The following is a 9,774-nucleotide window of genomic DNA, read 5'->3' on the forward strand; positions in this document are numbered from 1 at the left end:
AATAGTCGAAAGTGATTAGAAGACAACTAGCACCCTTTCCACGCCCACCATTTCCCTAAACATATCCAATCAAAATTTTGAGATAGCCATTTTGTTCCACGCAGTTCAAAGTTCAGGAAGTTATACCTTTGAGCAGGACACTCCATCCACAGTCTTCAGGGCTAGGGTTATAAGTTACGCCCTGGGACAAATAAGGTTTTTATTGAAATCTTTGTCGTAGAAACTTGAAAAAGGGCTCATTCGATTCGTAATTCAAAGGGTTAGTACCCTTTTTAACAGTCGAAAGGGATTTGAGGGTAACTAACCCCCCTCTCATGCCCCTCATTTCCCCAAACACATCCAATCAAAATTTTGAGATAGCCATTTTATTCAACGTAGTTGAAAGTTTTGGAAATTAGGTCTTTAAGGACGACAACCCCTCCCCCCACAGCCTCAGGGCAAGGGTTGTAAGTTATGCACTGGGGTTATATAAGGTTTTTATTGAAAGCGTTGTCGTAGAAACTTCAAATGATAATGACTGGAGAGTGACTAATGCCCCTCTCACGCCCACCATTTTCCCAAACACATCCAATCAAAATTTTAAGATATCCATTCTGTTCAACGTAGTTGAAAGTTCTTGAAATTTGGTCTTTTAGGATTATAACCCCCTCAGAGCCCTCAGTGCAAGTGTTGTAAGTTATGCCCTGGGGGTATATAAAGTTTATATAGAAAGTTGTTTCTGTTTCTATAGAAACATATATAGTTGTTTCTATAGAAAGAAATTTCAAAAAGGGCACATTGATTGGAAATTGAAATTGCCTTTTTTAATGCTCGAAAGTGAGTGGAGAGTAATTAACCCCCTTGTACGCCCACCATTTCCCCAAACACATTTAATCAAAGTTTAGAGATAACCATTTTGTTCAACGTAGTTGAAAGTAATGGAGGACAGAATTAGCACTTTACTGAAAAAAAAAATACAAATGAATGTGCATTGTCAGTTTAATATACATATATTGATATTTAGTAATTAAAATGTTAATATTATTTGATTTATTAAACTTATAAAAGTAAAAACATTTATATTTTTTTCAGTGCAGTGCAAATTTTGTTCTGCCCTTGGGAAGACATAGGAGTTTTGAGCCCAACTTATGTTAATTTTTGCTCGTTTTGGGCTTGACTCGGTTATTTATTGTAATTTCTGTTCGTTTTTTGTTTCATTTATTTATCGATGCTGATTTGTGGTAGTTTCACGCTTGGTAGATTATTTGATTTAATTTTTGCTCATTATTTGTTTAATGGAGTTCTTTGCTTTTCGTTGGAAAACTTATTTTGTGGAAAAACTTTTTTTAATTAATTACAATAAATAGCTGAGTCAAATTCAAAACAATCAAAATTAACATGACTAGGGCTGACAAACCCATGTATTCTCCAGACCAGAACATAATTTGCACTTTTCTGAAAACAAAATACATTTTAAGAGTTTTCACTTTTTATACTTCATGACAAAAAAATATTAAATATTTAAGGAATGAATATCAGTATATGTCAATTAAAATGGAAATTCACTGTCATTTGTTTGACAGTCCACCTCTCGACATCGACAATTCTTGATATTTGTGAATTTCTCAGTTGCTAAATGTGTTATGCTAGGGTAGTACTATTCATTAATAAAGATGAACTAAAGCTATGAATAAGTTTTCCTTTCTGTACTAAATCTAATCTCCCACCTCTCGCCAAAACATTCAAATTCAGAAAAATCGTAGCTTTACTTTTGCCGTAAATTAGCTGATAGCTCAAACTTCAACCCCAGAGGTACGGTTCAAGAGTCAATCTAGAAAAAGCTGGCCCTGTTTGTATTAGGTTTATAATGCTTGTTTTCATTGTATGTAAGTCATCTCTTTTCTGTAACACAATGTATTGCTTGTAATATTTGTTTAGAATAATTTGTTTCTGCTCACTTTTAGTTTTACTATTACTTTTTTCTTTTCTTCGACAGTGTTTTTGATTTTTTTTTTTATTAATATACTCTAACTGTCACTTTTTGAGAACACATACTCAAACAATGCTCCTCAGGAGAAAGGAAAGTTGAGGAATGAATGCCCTATTCATATTAATAATATAAAAGACCTATATATGTTCATTGTAAGGCTCTTCAAAAACAAAAAACTGTTGACTTCTACCCTTATAGACAATATGTAGCAGATAACTGCAGCAGATAAAGGGCTAACAAGAAAACCAGGATGTAGGAGAACAGCAAAAAACTTTTGTAAAATAAAAAAAAATTAAATTGTTCCAACGAGCATGGTAGTCCCTCCCCCCCCCCCCCCAATTGAACTTACTTATATAAAAAGCTGTTTCTAGGGGGTAGGGGTAAACGGGGCCGTTGCACCGGGCACCGTGGCTTAGGAGTGCTGCAGCTGGGGAATTACTCACTTCAGTCTAATTTTTCACTTTAATTCGGCTTGTTTGCTTATATTTGAGCCAGGAAAGAAAATTGTAATTAATTTTTCCCTGGGTGCCACCAACCCTGGAAACGGCTCTGCATGTATGTATTTTTGTATTTTTGATTTTTTTTTTTTTTTTTAATATACTCTACCTGTCACTTTTTGAGAACACATACTCAAACCGTGGTTTAGTTAACGGTGCGATAACATGAGTGAACAAGTTGAGTTAGAAATATCCTTTTATTGTGACTGTTCTATTTGTAAAGGTCATTTTCATGATTTTGAGTATTCACATGAACCTACTGCATGTTTAGACAGCATAGAGGCAGTGATAAAAGTGAAGAATCTGGAGGAAATGAGAAGAAAAATTATATGTGATACGGAGAGAAATTTATACCGATTGCAAGTAAGCTCACATAAAAGAAGGGTTGATATGACAGAAAAGGAAGATCGAAAGAAGAAGAGACTGGGAAAAGAGGGCTTTCTCTATAGTGTAAAAGACAGCAGTGAAAACCCAATGAAAAATGTATATAGTGCAAGATATAACACTGAATATTACGATGAATATGTTCTAAGAGAAACGGAGAGAAATTTATACCGATTCCAAGTAAGGTCACATAAAAGAAGGGTTGATATGACAGAAAAGGAAGATCGAAAGAAGAAGAGACTGGGAAAAGAGGACTTTCTCTATAGTGTAAATGACAGCTATGAAAACCCAAGGAAAAATTTATATAGTGCAAGATATAACACTAAATATTACGATGAATACGTTCTAAGAGAAGAGAAAAGTGGCCCTTTAAGAGACAGCATAAGAGACCATTCTACGAAATAGATTTTAAACAACGAAAACCGTGGTGGAAGAGTTCTCATATATGATTTAACGATAAATCTAATTATTGATATGCATAATGAGTTTTATATTATAATCATACAATAAATTTGATTGTACTATTTTTATTTTCTCATACTAGATATGTATAGAATAAGGATACCAGCAGAGACTTCTTTACATGAATAGTTCAGTTTTATTAGGAGAGTATTATCAGTACACAACCAAGTTTTCTATCAATGATAAAAAAATAAATGATTCTTCTAAATATTTTTATTCATTTGTCAAATCAATGTATATAACGCTTTTTAAATATAAAATATCATTATCATCATCATCAACCTCCTCCTCAATAGTAAGTTCCTCAATTTGAGGATGAGGTATTGTAATTATTTGTATGCTGTCATCTTCGTCACTGACTATTTCAATATTTCTCAAGGGGGGCATATCTACATATAGACGATCATCGTCCTCGATACACATTCTTCCAGAAGGCCCTCTCCTCACTAGATCATCTGACGTGTAAGATAATCCTTCAGACGTATAGTGGACTTCCATTATATCATCAGCATCATCAATGCATATATTACACAAAAGAATTTCCTCCTCATGAGTGAGCTCCCACTCGCTCCATACATTCTGAAATATTGCGAGCACCACGATCAAAACCTAAAGTTTACGGTCGAAAACCTTCAGTACTTAATATTTTAGGGTAATATTTTTTTTTCGAACCAAAAAATTTTTTTAAAATTTTTTTCTTACAAAAAAATAGATTTCTTGGGAAGCTTTTTTATGTAGTAGTAGTAGTAGTAGTAGTAGTTTAGATAAAAATAATGATACTCTTAGAATTGTAGATGAAGTTATAGATCTTTGTATAACTAAATGCAGTAATAAGATATGATATCGTCAACAAATTGAAAATCTGCATAAGAAATCCAAACAGATTCGAGTCATATTTTTCTAACAGTAAATGCTTTTAGAAACGAACTAAAATTAACATTCTACATCACATAAACTTTTTAAGTACGAATCTTTTAGAAATGATTGGGTGGAAATTTGAGCTATGTCATCACATAGCAACAATAATTAGCAGCAGAAAACAATAATTATTTATTATTTTTCCAAGTACATAGAGATCCAGAATTTCTTAAGTGATTCTTTGATGCAAGGTGTTTCAGATTTAATTGAAAAAAAACTTTTTTGCTTGCTGACCATAGGTCTGCGTTGCGCAGATACCAATACCTGAATTCAATGCATTCGGTCGGGAGTGCAATGCGTGGTTGGGTGACAAATCATCTGACGTTTCCCGTGTTTCCCCCCCAGATTTCTCTAGGTACCCATTTAGAGCTGGGTCGACTGTGGTTGAGCTTACAGGGGCACGACCTTTACCCCCGTTCCAAACCAAACAAACAGCGAAACCAGGGCTCAAACTCCTGACCACATATAAACTCATATGATTTCAAGTCTGAAGCGCTAACCACTCGGCTGGGAATAGGAATGGGAAATCCCCCCCCCTAAAAATGGAGCCCATGAAATCATGAAGAAGGTAAATACACTTATTTTTATAGGTATATGCCTTTGATGTTAATGAATTTATAATCAATTTTTGAAATTAATTAATTGAATTAGTTTATTTGTATAAATGATTTTTAAACAATTTTTATAAGAAACTAAGAAACTAGAATATGACGTTACAACCCTTCGCTAATAACTAGTGAAAACCAAGAACTCAAACGCAGATGGACTACTGTTCGCTATTTACTACATTGCAGCTACTACTGCAACCATGATAACTTGATGATCATTTCTAATTTAACAATTCCTTGCATACATCTTTCAAACATAATAAACTCAGCCTTGGAGAGATTTAGGATTGAACATCAAATTAAACAAATGAAAGACAAACAAGGTTAAAATAATTCATCCCGAGTGACCTTAGAAGATATAGCCTCCTTTGAAGTTGCAATCGTCTTTAAGAATCGACAGATTGTTAATACTTAAACTTTTACGTTTTTTATAAATGTAATAAACGGGATTACTTAATATTTTTAGATATAACCACTATTTTCATTTATAAAATTCATCGATTAGACGTACACTTGTTTTTTTTTACACACGGGGCAAGATTTAATGTCACTGGTATGAGTTTATACAAGATCCAATGTACTTTGTAAAAGCATACATGAGATTTAATGTTCTTGGTAAAAGCCTGTACGTAATTTAATGTCCAGTTTTTATAAAGGGGGGGGCGAATTAAGGGATATTAATGAAAATGATGTTAATCAACCAAAAACCGTCAACGAGAACTACCATTAACCATCACCAACGTCTCAAACTACCGACAGTATATCAACAACTATCGGGAAAAAGGGGGGTAAGGGTCAAATGCGAAGATATTTGGTTTACAAAAAAAAATTACCCATTGTTACTTTAGTAGCCACACAATTAGACAAAAAATTATGATATTTATGAACAGTTTTAACTAAACACGTCTTATCTCTTTAAAGGATACACTCTTTAACTCTGGAACACAAAATCAGAACACACACACACAAAAACTTACACACACACAAAAACTTACACACACACAAAAACTTACACACAAACACACCCATACACACACACAAACACATACCCACACACACAAAAACTAACACACACACAAAAACTAACACACACACACACAAACTCAAAAAACAAAAAACACACAAAACTTACACAAACACACACTTACACCAGTGTGTCAACACCCCTCGGAAAAATAGGGGGGTAATGGTCAACTGCGAAGATATTTAGCCTACAGAAAAAAATTGCTCATTGTTCCTTTAGTAGCCACGCAATTAGACTAAAAATTATGATATTTATGCACAGTTTCAACTAACTACGGCTAAGTATGTTAAACGCGAGCCATTTTCTTGCGATAACAGAACAATCAGAGCACACACACACAAAAACTGATAGACAAAAAAAATCTTACGCACGCAAACAAACTTTAACACATATACAAATTAACTAACACACAAAATATTACACACACACACACAAAAACTTACACACACACAAAAACTTACACACACACAAAAAAACACACACACACACAAAAAAAAAACTAACACACACAAAAACTTACACAAACACGAAAACTTACACACACACAAAAATTTACATACTCACACAGAATTAGACAAAAATTACAATATTTATGCACAATTCCAAGTAACTACTTATAAGTATCTGAAATGTCGAGGTATTTTTCTTGTTAGAACACAAAAATCATCAAGTGATATTAATAAAAAAGTCGACACATAAACCAAAAACAGACAAAGAGTACTCTAATTCACCATTACCAAAGTGTCACAATGCCATCAGTGTGTCAACACCCCTCGGACAATAGGGGGAGGGACTTAATTACACAGAATCTAGAAGGACATATTTTTCACATCAAATAATGAAATTTATATTTTTCAACGACAAATCCCAAAATAATTACTATTAAAATCATGATGGAAAGGGATCTAGGAGAATCAGTGCTTTATTCATCGTTTAGCTTCCCACCGAGAGAGTTTCCGAGCAGAAATAGACATATTTCATCTAGAAGTTCAATCATTTTTGCTTGTTTTTAAGGTTAATTTTTTTATATTTTTATAAGAAAGTTGAGTTTTTATTCATTTTTATGGATACATGCGCGGGGGATGGAGTTTATAAAACATTACTTTGAGATTTCATATTGAATTCTATGACCTTTCTAATAATATATATATATATATATATATATATAGTCAAACTTATGCGCAAAGAGCGAGAAGTTTTAGTATTGCTTATTACTTCCAACTGAAAACTTATTTTTAATTTGATGTTTTACCATTTTTTCAAATCATGCCATAAATATCCGTTTGAATAGACCCTCACTTATCAGTTTAACACGATTCGAGTACACGATTCGAGTTAGGTTAGATTATGTTAGGTTAGGTTAATTTAGGTTAGACTAGGTTAGCCTACGTACGCGCGCATACGTAGGCTAACCTAGTCTAACCTAAATTAACCTAACCTAACGTAATCTAACCTAACCTAACCATACACCTAACTTTTCGCCTGTCTCTAACCTAATCTATTCGAACCTACGGGATGCGTACGTGGGTAAATATTTAAATATGATGAAAATACGTTCCTAGAAATTTTTGAGTTTGGAGGGGGGGGGGATTTTGAAATCCTCTAAAAAAGTTGAGTTGGGGGGGGGGAATTTCAAGAGCGAGGGTTGAGGCGGGGGGCAGCCCCACACCTAAGAACTTTTCTTTCTAGAAAAGTTGAGTTGGGGGGGGGAATTTCAAGAGCGAGGGTTGAGGCGGGGGGCAGCCCCACACCTAAGAACTTTTCTTTCTAGTCTTGCATATCAAAGTTAAAAACCATAGTTTTCACATCCCCTCCTGTGAATTGGGTGCTAGCCACTTTAATTACCAATCAAATGAGCCCTTTTCAAAGTTTCTGTGATGACTCCTTCTGTGAGTACTTAGATAATATAAAAATGATACATCCAGGATATTCTTAAAACCTGATTCCCCCCCTCCCCTCGCGTCATTTAAGTTGTAATAGCTCTGATTTTGGGGTATATTTTAAAGTATATTTTAAACATTATTCTTCTTTTTTCTTACGAATTAACCAATAACTGATGACACAACGAGTTTAATAATCGTGGATAGTCTTAGAGAACGACTATATCACCGCTTCACTGTATTCAGTCCAAAAAACTCGGGCGTAACCCTTAATTTCTCTGCATGGAGGAGCTCTCGTTTGACGCAATTAGACTAAGTGATACAAGAAGTATTGTTTTGAATCATTTCTCCGTGAGTGATAAGAGGCTAATCCAGTGAGTGTTAAGTGATATATAGAAAGGTAAGTATTGTTCTAAAATCATCAGTTTGCACGATTTCGTAAATAAATAACCGTGAGGTTAGTATATTTCAGGGTTTCGATAGGTTTAAAAGTCAGTATAAGCTGAAATATAGAACAAGATAGAAAATAATAGAAGGTTCTTCAAATACATGCCCTCCAACGTTTGGTGTGAGTTAAAGTAATATGTATTCTCAGTGTTTTTTCATACCAAATATATGTAGAATATGATGAAATATGTTCCTTTATTATAATTAATATCTTTCAATTAGGGGGTTTAATGCTTGTAAAAAAAAAAAGTAATTGTCAGTGAAAAAAAAAACTCAAAAATTTAGCTCTTGATATGGCTTTTCGATGCGTTTTGTAAAGAAAATATACAAACTACAATGAAAATATGCCCCCCCTGAAATTTTTGAGTTTGGGGAGGGGGAGATTTTAAATTGCTATTATATTTGCTTTTTTTGAAAAGTCTAAAGATTAGAAAGAATGTTTGCTGTTCGAATCGAACCGGTACTCGAATCGTGTTAAACTGATAAGTGAGGGTCTATTCAAACTAATATTTATGGCATGATTTGAAAAAATGGTAAAACATCAAATAAAAAATAAGTTTTCAGTTGGAAGTAAGAAGCAACATTAAAACTTCTCGCTCTTTGCGCATAAGTTTGGCTATATATATATATATATATATATATATATATATATATATATATGTATATATATTATTAGAAAGGTCATAGAATTCAATATGAAATCTCAAAATAATGTTTTATACCCTCCATCCCCCGCGCATGTATCCATAAAAATGAATAAAAACTCAACTTTATTATAAAAATATAAAAAAATTAAATTTGAAAACATGCAAAAATTATTTAAGTATAAGATTAATTATTTCCATTTCTGACCTAAAACTCTCTCGAGAAAAGGTTAAGCAATGAACAAAGTACTGATTCCACTAGATCCTTTTTCCGCGTGATTTTAATAGTAATTCTTTCGGGATTTGTCGTTGAAAAATATCAATTTTGCTATTTTAAGTGAAAAAATATGTCCTTCTAGATTCTGTCTAACTCATTCCCTCCCCCTATTTTCCGAGGGGTGTTGACACACTGACGGCATTGTGACACTTTGGTGATGGTTAATCGGAGTTCTCTTTGATGGTTTTTGGTTGATTATCAACATTTTCATTAATATCACTTAATGATTTTTTGTGTTCTCGCAAGAAAAATACCTCGCCTTTTAAGATACTTAGCCGTAGTTAGTTGAAACTGTGCATAAATATCGTAATTTTTGTCTAATTGTGTGTGAGTGTGTAAGTTTTTGTTTGTTTGTATTTTTTGTGTGTGTGTAAGTTTTTGTGTGCGTGTAAGTTTTTGTCTTTGTTAGTTTTTTGTGTGTGTGTGTGTGAGTGTTTGTGTGTGTGGGTAAGTTTTTGTGTTGTTGAATGTTTTTGTGTGTGTGTAAGTTTTTGTGTGTGTGTAAGTTTTTGTGTGTGTGTAAGTTTTTGTGTGTGTGTAGGTTAAAGAGTTTGTTTAATTTTGTGTGGGGGTGAATGTACACACACACACACACACACACACACACACACACACACACACACACACACACACACACACACACACACACACACACACACACACA

The sequence above is a fragment of the Artemia sp. Qi Xiang Cuo genome, chromosome 17 (assembly GCF_049724085.1).
Source record: "Artemia sp. Qi Xiang Cuo chromosome 17, ASM4972408v1, whole genome shotgun sequence".
Taxonomy (NCBI): Eukaryota; Metazoa; Arthropoda; class Branchiopoda; order Anostraca; family Artemiidae; genus Artemia; species Artemia sp. Qi Xiang Cuo.